General features: G+C 31.2%; 1 protein-coding gene across 2 annotated transcripts in view; it reads right to left on the bottom strand.

The window, feature by feature from the left end:
* LOC123014277 (ataxin-1) overlaps positions 1 to 12,241 on the bottom strand; it is a 39,002-nt gene extending 26,761 nt beyond the window's left edge. For both annotated transcript variants that reach the window (XM_044413308.1, XM_044413306.1), the window contains exon 1: positions 12,041 to 12,241. The gene's annotated coding sequence lies outside the window, so the exon portion shown is untranslated. The remainder of the gene's footprint in view (positions 1 to 12,040) is intronic.
* Between the last annotated feature and the right edge of the window lie 309 nt (positions 12,242 to 12,550).

A 12,550-nucleotide genomic window follows, 5' to 3' on the forward strand; every position in this document is an offset into this window, starting at 1 on the left:
TATTATCTTCTTTTTCAGTTTAAAACAAACATGAGAAGTGTGTACAAGGATTTTTGATTCACTCGGTACACTGACATATGTATAGATAAATCAATATCAATTCAATATTAATAAATATGTATTAATACAAATTATAGATATTATGTATGTATTATATGACTGCACCTGAAACGCAAAATAAATAAAATTAAAAAAGGTTTCAATTATTTACTCCTAAATGCCATAAACAAAATTATTTCCAATAATAAAAATCGGAAATTAATTTCCTGTCCTATTCAGTAACTTATTCAAACTTATAGATAAATCAATGGATCACTCTTTTATATTTCAAGTTTCCTTAGCAACAAATTAATAGAATCAAGTTATAGCGTAAATTCTTTTCTATAAAAAAAGTATTTATTTGTGACCTATTTGAGTTGTGTATTTTTTAAATGTTCATTCATTGTGTGACACACTGATGAAAACATTTCCCTATCACAAGGAAGAGTTTATTAAAGTTGTGGATTCACAAATGTCATTATTTATTACTAAATTTGTTACAATGTTTTTATCTTATCGCCACGTTCAAACAAGTTTTGTAAGGTTCTATATTTAGCCTCGTCTTCCGCACAGATGCATTAACAACCTTATCAAGTGATAACAACCGTAAAACTAAAGATCTCTTCTGCAGAATTAATGTTATTTGCATGGTGTCTGATAAACAAAACCAAAAAAAAAAAAAAAACTGTGACTGGACGAGTTTTAAAGACTAACCCGAACTGCTTTGAGCACCATGGACAAATACCAATATTTACTCGTGAAAATTTAAACTATTTACAAAACACGAACCCTCTTTTCAGCTAAGCGATTCGAGGTTTTTGTTTCAAGTCTCTGAATTACCGATCCTAACTTTGTGGTGGTGCCAATGGGACCAAATCGGAGAGTTCTTTCCTGGGCCAGGAATAGACCGGTAGCGCGTCCCTGCGGTCGTCCTGGCAACTCTAAACCAGCTCGTTGACGTCCGCAGCAGAATCTACGACCTTCACCTCGCTCATCTCGATTCCACCAATCGTTTCACCTTACGTTACCTAGCCTGGGAGTTCGATTTTGCATTTACTGTTATCACTAGTATTGCTATGTTTTGATGTTCTTTGATGCTTGATCGAAAATGTCAAAGCCATTATGAAGTCAAAAGAAGCAACACATTTTGCGTTGCGACCACACTCGCAAAAATTAGATGTAGCAAGGTTTGATTAAAACTGTTTTGCCAGCCTTTGTGCGTTGCCTTTTCAATGTCTTTATATCAACCCAACAATTGGAAGTAAACACCAAACTGCAACTACGAAGCTTTTTATTTGGTAAATAATGGAAGGTTTTCAAAATGGGGTGAATAAAATTCCTGTACTGAGGAGGTAAGGGAGAGTTGCCTGAATTGAAAACTGAACCAATTTAATTCTTTCAATTTAAGACTTATTTCTGTATGTCATGATCTAACACTCTGCAACATTTTATCTATTATTTCAAAACCATCCTGTGTTGGTTTAAACAAAAAAAAATGGTTTCAACTTAAACCATGAACTTAAACTTAATTGTGTAATAAAAGGATTATAAAACACATTCAATTCTTTTACTGTTACAATTTCAGGAAGTTAATGTTTTACTATTAAATTCTTTAATTAACAGCAATGTTCTCAAAACTCAAAATTGAAGTAAATAAAAAACACTGCGTAATTGTTATATTATTAAATAATTATTACTTCAAAGAAAATTTGATTATGCAGATCGATAACTATAATCTATAAACCTAACATATGTAAACTTGATCCTTTGAAATAAATATTTTCAATATACAGGGTGTGTCATAACTCGCGCCCCAGAGACAAATTTCAAGTAAGATAAGATACCAGGAATATTGAAAAATGTTTAAAAAATTCTATCTGTCAAAAAATGTTGACATTTACTTTTGACATTTGAAATTTTGTTATGCCACAAATAACATTAAACGTATACGTATATGTATATGTTTTTTTATAATTATTTAGTAAAGGTACAAAAACTTTACCAATAAAAGCCACAAATAACATTAAATAGAGTTACAATTTAGGATACAGCTTCCTTTTTCTTCTTCTAATAACCAGTAGCAAAAACACTTGGAAAATTATTTTTTCAATAGAAATAGTCAAAGTGCAAAATGTAAACTCTCATAACTTTGAGATTTTTGTAGATAAAATTTTTTTAATATTTTTTTCCATGTTCCTGGTTTCTTACTTTACATGGTATTTATTTTTCTCTTGGATGCGAGTTCTGCTGGCGTATCCTGTATGTATACATTCCTGTATGAACTGTACCAGAAAATACCATTATTCAATATTTAAAAGCAGATTTGGAACTTGTGTTTTTATCGACCAGCCGTATAGTATTATATTTTTATAATGTTCATTAAGTAAAACTTCCGTTTATTTTAAAACTCGTCTTCAAATCTGTTGTCCACAGATCCAATATAACCAACTTTCCCCTACAATTACAGCTTCCACGCTACATTTATGACATAAAACCCTTTCCTATGTTAAAATCCTAAATATGTAATATTTTTTGGCACAAAGCTTGACAGAAAATTTATTTTACTGAGTGTTTGTGAATTTTTTTCGTTTTAGTATCATTTGATGCTTCACAACACTCCCCAACGTTAAAAAACCTCCAGTATGAGTTACGATTCGGCCTAAGAATCACGACAGAAACATTTCCATTTCTCTAGTTTAACAAAATGTGATTTATGAATTCTGTTTCCTGGAGCTAGTCGTTATTTACACTCGACATTCAGTACAATAGTGCTCTGGGATGTACTGAATGAGAATAAAACTAAATAGTCCGAAAAAATATCAAATTAATTTCTACAACATGTATCAAAAGCGCCGACTCTGTGGGTGTTTCAGTATTCAAGCACCCTTCAAAAATAAATCTTTATGGAGCATCCACGTCCTTTAATATTCAATAATGTGAAGAACATAAGTATAAATTACGAATTTTTTATTAGTGGGTATTGAAGTCATACTCATAAGTATGTGAAAAAATTCTTCATAGCTGTGCCTGAAATAGCTCGAGACCAACTTCGATAAGTATAAATAAACTTTCAAATAGTATACAGTTTACTTGATATGTAAAAAAGAGCTATTACTCACTGCAAAAATAAATGTTTAACATCGCAAAAAACTGAACAGATGTTTGTTGCCAAACAGCAAGAAAATCATAAACTTACACAACGACTGTGATGTTATTATTTGCACTATCTGTCCAGGTGCTATTGTTAAAATAATCACTTCGCACAGGTATCAAAATCATTCTACGTCTAGAATGTAGCAAAATAAATTCTAATTTAACACAAATCTATTTTTCTAGTATATTCCCATTTTTTTTCAGTTGCTAATTAACTAAAAGTTTCAGTTGACATCACAGAATATCGTGATTATTGCAAAAAATAAAAGATAAAACCTTATTTATAGCTGTTAATTATACAATTAGAGGTAGAGCAATGAAACACTCAGATCGTACTTTCAATTAATTAAATGTAACTTAAGTAATTAAATGCTCTCATTTTAATAATAAAAAGTTATTCTCTCCAATTCGTGCTTTTAGAACTTATTAATTTCAAACCTTAAAAAAAAATAACCCCATTGAGGGCAAATACCAACTGCCCAAGGCAAATCAATAAATTTTTCGAAGAAAAATGGCCTGATTCTGAACCTAAGTTGGCAGCATTGAATAATAAATAAACAGTCTCTTTCCTAATCTCAAGTTACTTGATCAGAAATTACATTAAGGTACGTACGGTTTATATACCTATAGTAATAACTGGAATCATTCATAACGAACAAGGTTATTACTTATTTGTTGGTAAGTGATGTAAGCTTTGAGCATGATTTAATAAACCATTTTAATTGTTTTGTTTACCCAATTCATTCATAAGTTATTTAATTATATTGCACCTGTTAAACTTAGAACTATCGCAGTCTTACGTAGCGTAATTTACATTAAATTACATCTATATGGACATTAATTGCAATTATTTACCTACCTTAATAGAATTTACTGTACACGCTTTTTATGTCATGCTGTTAAAACAGCAATAATTTCAATTTAATCAGCATGTAATGAAATTAAATATTAATTTGTGCCAAAAGTGTTATTTCTTTGAAAAGAAGTTCACGGCCCGAATTCGCACTAATGCCTCATTAAGAATGTGCATATGAGGCAATTAAATTAAACACACAACAGCCACTCTCTGCATAAATTAAACATTTGGGCAGACGGCTGTAGTAATTAATATGTTGACTGCGTTCCGCCACCAAATTTTTACACATCCGTTGGTTGAAGGTCGTCTCAGATAATTTATTGTCTTTATTTACCCGAACAATAAAATTAAACAGACAAACATGGTCAAATTCCGGTTCATCCTACTCTAGTTGTCCTCTTTGTAATTCAAGCAATCCAAAACGGTGTTGGAACGTTAGATCTGCAATTAAAATTAAAACCTCTGATTTTCCACTCCAGCATGACGCAAAACACGTGGAATAATCAGACAGAGGAATCATTTTTACATAAATATTAAATTTTTGACGTGGCCGACTTGGAGGAGGCGATAAAAACATGCAACAAAATGGTTTTTGACATACAGGATGATTAAAATTAAGTTTCCAAGTTCCAGAATCTCATAAACTAAATTATAAAATATATTTTTATCGTTCATAACGAAAGTCGTTTCAAGTTTTACAAAATATTTTACACAGAATTGAATTGAGAGCAAAATATTTTTTCACATTGGTGAACAGAGATTTTTGGCTTTTTAAAAGTGATTAAATATAATACAACCTATATAAGTTGCAATTCCTTGGGCAATCTATTTTTATCCCATGTTTGATTGCAGTTTACTGACGAATAGACGAACGTATAAATTAATTAACTCTAATGACGGAGAAGTGAAGAAAGAAGTTTAAAAATGATGCGTCAGTCCCAGTTTAATTCCTGCCGACAGCAGTTCCAGAATAGAATGATTGAAACTTGCAAATAATTATCCTTGAGTTTCTTAGGGTACAAATGATTATGCTTTTGGTAACTCCAAAACGACGAAAATAATTAAAAAGTCATTTCAAACACGGATTTAGCACAGATGCGACAGCAGTAAAATAAGCTTTTTAATGGCCATTCGTGCTGCAAATAGTATGAAAATTAAATTGTTCACTTTTGCATGAAAACCCCAATTTCCTGAATTTGTCATAAATCAGTTCCACAAGACCCGGAATTATTAATAATTTAAAGCGCCGGAGCAGAGTTGATTCGTCAATTATTGTCATCGGATTCCAACAAGTTGGTATCGCAAATATTGCAGCAGGTTTTTGTAAAAAAATTAGACGTGCATTCGACGTGAAATAAAAAGGTAATTCCAGTTGGCGTAACATTCTTGAACGATGGTGTAATATCTTATTGTTCGGCAATTCCATATCGATGTTATGACGTGTTTGGTAAAAGATCATAATATTCAATTTTATGCCACACGAATGTCAACACAAGTTCGATGACCGCTCTGTAAACCATTTGCAACGTATATAATTATCGAAATTATTTTACTAAACTTCCTTTATTATTATTGAATTGTCTTGCTCAATGCAGAATTACGCAACTGATTTTGCACATCTAAGGCATTCTACCTATAACAGCAACCGATTTTTATCAATAAAATAGCCACAAAAAATAGCCACAAAAAATCAAATTATTTTAACGACACTTGATCGTAATTTACATATGAAGGAAGCAAGTTACCAGCACTTGCTTATTAAGCTAGTTCACATTCAAAGCCTTTGCCCGTATATTCTGTAATTAAATTTCTGGTTAACTACTAAGATGGTTCATAAATATGCTGTTGCATTATTTGATTTAGAGTCATACCTATTATTAAAAAGTCATGAATGTTTTTATTACCATCTTCGAGGCAATCAAAAGCTGTAATATTCCACTAAGTTGTAAATTTCTCAAAGTAATGCGAAACATGAGTGATTGTTTGGTTGCAGACACATCACAAATAGTTTATCAAAAACAATAATTATTTTGATTGCATTATATATCCACCTCATTAACTATTACTTATTGTAACACTTACTTTTCTTTAATTAAGATAATTACTTAAAAAATAACAATGTTACGATATACATACTACAGAATTATGTTGAAAGGAAAATAAACTAGGTAACAAAAAATAATATTTGCAATTTCATTTCAATTCTAATATATACACATACCCACTTTTAATTAATTACAAAACGTTTTTATCCTATTATTAATCAAGATAACTTAATTTGTATTTTTTTTCGTTTATCGATCCCTCCAATTATCCCCAAGATGCGTTTTTAATTATTTTGTTATTCAATTATTGCAGTTATAATTAATGTGTTCTTTTAATAGATTTAGAAACACCAAGTTAAGGTGCAGATTCGTAGAAAGTTTTATTGTAGATATATAAAATATGGTAAAAGTTATTGAACAAAAGTTAAACAAAAAAACCTCCAAACTTGAGACACTTTAAAGTAGAAATAATCTAAATATATTTCAGAACGTACTATTTCTCATTAAAAATTAATATTACTAAGACAAAGCAGAGGAAGTGTCATATTGAGTCTATTTTAATTGTCCCTGACCGAATTTAGGCGTAGACCTACTTCCTGATTTTTTAATGTTTTTAAAAAATTCAATTTCTCAACTAAAAATAATCTTGACTTGATTAATTATTTATCGAGGATAAAGATATTCCATCAGATACTTTTTATACTGTGAATATTAATTTATAAATTATTATTTATTGTGTGTTTTTTTCTCTTTGATGTTTAACTATTACATATTATTAAAAAAAAATGAAAACTGTTAATTTATTTTGCGGATAAATTGATTTATATCAGCATCAAATTTGAATTTACTTTCATTTAAAAATAAAACTTTAAAACACAGACTGCTTTTAAAAAATTAAAGAAGCAAAACAACTTATTGTAAATGCAAATTAAAGACTTTTGTTGCATATGATACTAAATAAAAAGTAAAAAACAACCAACTAATATAAACATAGTGTATAATCATAAAAAAAATGTATAAAAAAAATCTCATGAAAAAGTGTTCAACCAAAAAATAAATTATGTTTCCAATACTATAAGACCTTTCATCTAGTCTAGATACTGATTCTTGAAAATTTGTTCGAGCGAAAATATCAAAAAAAATGTTTCTTCGTTTCTAAAAATTCGGATTGTAAAATAATTATGATGATAAAACTGATTTAACTCAAAGATATCTTATTAATTAAATAAAAGTTTTATATAAAAACCGCCAATTACCGTTCAATTAATTAAAAACCGTTCAATTAATTAAATTTCTGATCCAGTAACCTGTGACTTTGAAATTCATTTGCCAATATTAAATGACAGAAGATATAAATAAAACTTTTCATATCTTCTGTCATTATTCAGTGTTGCACACTTATTTTCAAGGATATTTTGATATCACTTTGAATTTAATTGAATGAATGCATGGTGTTTTTATATTGCAGCAAACCACCGTTTTTGTTGTGTCACAAAACATCAATCTAATTAGACAGAAAACTTATCTCATAAATTATTAACTTATTCCATAAATTAAGTTTGGCAATTCCAATTAGCAAAGTGTTTTCTTGTGCTGTTTAATTTGGCAACTTTTGCAAAAAGCTGGAAATTCCCTACTAAAAAAAACTTGCGCGAATATGACTGTAATTTATAAATATAAATATTGTCCAGAACTGGAGTATAGAATTTGAATTAATTCAAATTCAAATTATTGTGGTAATCCCTATCAATCTATTTATTTTAGTAACTAATCTTGCCCTGTGTGTGTAGTATATTAATAGTTGCAATACTGCACAATAGACAAATCTCGTCTTCTTGTCTAGCTCCACAAATATGACTTCTAGCACAATATAACATTGTATTATGTAGTAAACAGTGGTGAATCGTGAATTTGTAAGCTTAAAAAGCAGGTAACGTATATATCAAACAAGAATACTTTATTTGAGAAATTTTTTATAACTTCACATCACTTGTTAATTATTTAATAAAAATCTGACTTGTACGAATTTTGTATAATTCTTAAAGTGGTTGAACATTCTTTTTGTACTAAAAAGGTGTGTTACAATGTTTAGAAATGATATATGTAGATACGAAACATTTTCAAATATGATTTGCAATTTTCCCGAGTTATTTATTTCTTCTGTCTTATAATAACCAAATTTACAAACATTGGTATATCAAGCAACACAATTTCGCCACCTAATATTAAGTCAGGTCTGATGATACATATACCAATCATTAATTAAAATTTAACTGCGATGATTTTAATACAATACCTCAACCGGTCTGAATTAAAAACTAGCGCATCTGAGACTTTAAAAGTGAATTTGCTTCCTTGACAATCCGCCACTGGTAGTAAAAGCAATAACATAAACCGTTTTCAGATTACATTTCAACAGATCAAGTTTCGAAAATTGCTGTTATTTATAAACAACACGCGTAAACACTAAACACTACACAAAGCAACTTAATCCAAAATATTCTTTGTTTCATGTTTGCTTTCCATTAAACAAAAATGTCGTTTGGCAGAATGAAAACCCTCTGACAAAGTTAGGGTACAGAACATTAGCAAAGGCCGATTATTTAATTATGGTAATGTGGAGTGTAAGAGACACCGAAAGTTTCCCGTAAATGGTAACGACGTTATCTTCCTCTAATGTACCATCAGCATTTTAATTTCCGAACTAATTATGATATAATAAGCGTGCACCGTAAATGTACACAGCTTCTGAGCTCCACAAAAGCCTAATATATCTGCTTTCGCAATCATTATGTTGTTTTTGTGCCGGGAATTTAACATACCGGTCTAAATTTTTCCTCATTAAGTGAATATAAATGCATGAATTCAGTTTTAATGGGTGATACTCGCAAGTAAATTGATTGTCCATTCCATAAATTTCTCTGCGGACAAGTGACCAATTGATTCAAATCACGGACGACAAACAAAACATTATAAAATATACGGACTAATACGGGCACCATTGTCCACCGTCTGCGCGCCGGCCGCTGAATACAAATTAAATATTGTTGCTAGAAATGTTATTGATCTTATTAATTTCTTTGTAATGCACTATAATGGCGAAGAAGTGCTTCACCCCGCAACAGACTACAGAGAAGCAATTTACTTCGACTGCGACGCACATTTCTGAACACCCGTCTGACTCATACCTTTGTGCATTTTAGTTTTAAACCAGTGAGTAATTTAAGTGAGTAATAATTATACCGTGGCTCATGACATCCTGAAACCAAACCACGGAAGCTCTGCTGCTGCAATGCAAGCTTTTGCAGGATTGTACAGGAACTCGTACTTGATCAAACTTGCTAGTTCTAGTTCGGGTTCTTTCTCGCATTGATTATTATAATTACATTACCATATTATTTGGCAAAAATACACTACACTTTCAGCATTCGTGTAAAGTTAATAAAATTTATTACACTCGGTTTATCTACCCACTGAATAAAAAAGCCATTAAAATAAATCATTTTAGTAATTGAGTCAACAAAAAAATTAAACACTACAGAATATAAAGCAAACTGATGTGATTATGTGATTGATAAATTGTGTAGTTTCTATTTAAATCCTTGATTTTCTATTTATAATTCGTGATTAAAATAAATCACTGGACCACGTTACTGTAAGTAAAAAGAAACTATTTTTATTTTATAATTGTTTTTCATTGTTTTTTCATTATTTTGGTATATACAGGGTGCGCCAGAACTCGCGCCCCAGAGAAAATTTTCAAGTAAGGTAAGATACCAGGAACATGAAAAAAATGTTTAAAAAATTCTATCTGTCAAAAAATTTTGACATGTATTATTTGACATTTGACATTTTTTATATCTATTTAATGATACTGATGATCTTGTATATGTTTTTTTTACAATTATTTAGTAAAGAGACAAAAATTGTGCCAATAAAAGCCACAAATAACATTGAACAGAGTTACAATTTCGAATACAGCTTCCTTGTTTCCTCTTTTAATAGCCTATAGCAAAAAAACTTGAAAAATTATTTTTCCAACAGAAATAAATAGAGTCAAAGAGCAAACTTTAAACCCTCATAACTTGGAAATTTTTATAGATATTTTTTTTAACATTTTTTCCATGTTCCTGGTACCTTACCTTATATGGCATTTTTCTCTGGGGTACCCTGTATGTAGATAATAAATGCATTCGTTAATATTATGTGTTTTATTCACAATCTTTTTGGGGTTTTTTGGTGTACACACTGTATTTACAGGACATATCGGTAGATAGATATTTCGCAGATATTGCTCCTTAGCTTAGCGATTTCTAAGGGTTAATTTTCGATTAATGAACATGATTCCTAGCTCGATTACGGATTCTGGAAAAAGTTACTTTCCATTTCACTTTAAAAACTACAAAAATACAAAAAAAAACTGTTTATTGGAGTGGGTACAATGTGTATTTTTTAATTCTTTTTTTAAATTATAATCGTGTTCCTTGACGATCAAAAAACACAAGAAAAAGTTAACAATAATTATTTTACCTAATAAAAATACCGACATAAAAAAACTTTCAACTTTTCTTCATCTAAATAAATTTTTATAATTATTATTTGATTTGAAAAAAAGAGGTTTAAAAAGGACAATTTTTGATAAATTTTAAACTAAACTCGTTCCAAAAAATTATTGTTTTTCTTTTAACAGCTTTAGGTTGTACCTAGTTTCCACAGAAAATCTTTTTCCGAGGCTATTTCATGAAAAATTTTGTAGTGAGAAGTATGTTTGCACATAATATTGCACTTATTTGTTTCCATCAATAAATTTTGTGTGTGACAATTAATTAAAACTGTTAGACGTGTAATTTGACTAACCTGTTAATTTGAAATTAAAAATCCAGTTATAGAATTTAAAATGTCGAACGGTAAGTTATAGAATAGGCATTTAAAAATTAGGACAAAAATCACTAAGTACACAAAACCAAAACAAACAAAAATATGTAGTCAGAATTTTGGCTTGATACAAGAAAATATTTAATTTCTCCAAATTCCTTTCCACAGATTCATGCAAGTTGCATGAACATCGTCAAACTCACTAAGATTTAATTAAAAGATTTAGTTAGTCAAATATTCTAATTAGTTTCAGTAGCAGAAAATAGACATCGTACAATTTAATCTTCTGCTAGCCATCCACACATCGTGCAGCATCTGGAATCCAATAAACTCTTGTAAAAACCCGTCATCAACAAAATAATGGTAGTCTAATTACGTCGTTTATGTGTGTTTTACGAGGATCGGTAATGGGTCACTTTCTGGCTTGGATCCTGCAACGTGGGTTTAATTATCTAGTCGGGGGCAAGTAAGTCAGTCTATTTCCACATACTCAGTCGAATAGTGAACAAGCATGCAAATGAAAAACACAGGCGCTTGCATAAATACAGGAGAGGTCATTGGCGCCACCGTAAATACCTTCACCCAAGCTCTGCCACTTCTTCTTGCCAACACGCTCGTAATTTATTTGTGTGATTTTTATTAAACAGCACATTTGCATAGTTTACTTGTCTCATTCAGTTTTATTTTTGTGCTTAACTTGTCGCCCAACAGCCGTTATGTCAGAAACAGGTTACTTCCCGGGTTAAAAATACCTGCAATATGTAATGAGCCCACGCTGCAAGATATTTTATCCGTCAGTCCTCTCAGACGAGGCTATCTCATAATCACGATTCGGAGGCTTTACCTACGCCGAAACCCTAACTTGTATACCTGAACACTCGAAAATCGGAAAGCACTAGTCTGAGAATCCAATACTAACATTTCTGATTTTTGTACAAACAGATAAGAGCCAAATGATAAACATTATGACGTATTATGTGATTTGAAATAATGGATGTGGTCGAGTTGTCACGGGCCGAATCCCCAGAAGTGCATACAGTTCGAATCACCGCAAAACCAAAGATCTACTTACTTGTATCGTCTCCGAAGTGGTCTCGGGCGTCCGCCCCGACTGTACCTTCAAATGGCCACAAAGTTACCACAAACACATCACCTATTACCGAAATCTAAAGAGTCATTTTTTGAAAAAAAGCCGGCACTTGTTTGCTTCTTTCTGGACCGAATTACGTATCAACTGTTCCTAGTGCTCGATTTTACTGAGTGCGTACGCAAACACTTTACTACTACGCTACTACAGGAATGTAGCGGGGATACTACGAGAAGTGGACCTGGTAGAAGGCTCCGCATGAAAACTGCTTTCGAGAGACAAAACTTGAACGATCGGCTGCGGTAAGAAAGTTCAGGGCGTGTGGATGTTTTGAAGATGAGTGGATGAGATAGCGCGCCTCTGCCTGCGGAACGTAAGACCAAACGATGGTTGGACAAGCGTGGAACTATTTTGGGTACGGTTTTGGACATGTCTGTGGTCGGCAGACGTAAAACATTAGCCTCTTGCAACGAGAGGTATGTCGGGACGACGCAC

This window comes from Tribolium madens, unplaced genomic scaffold (genome assembly GCF_015345945.1).
Source record: "Tribolium madens isolate multiple individuals breed KSU strain unplaced genomic scaffold, Tmad_KSU_1.1 Scaffold_97;HRSCAF=244;Tcas5.2_LG3a, whole genome shotgun sequence".
In the NCBI taxonomy this organism is placed as follows: Eukaryota; Metazoa; Arthropoda; class Insecta; order Coleoptera; family Tenebrionidae; genus Tribolium; species Tribolium madens.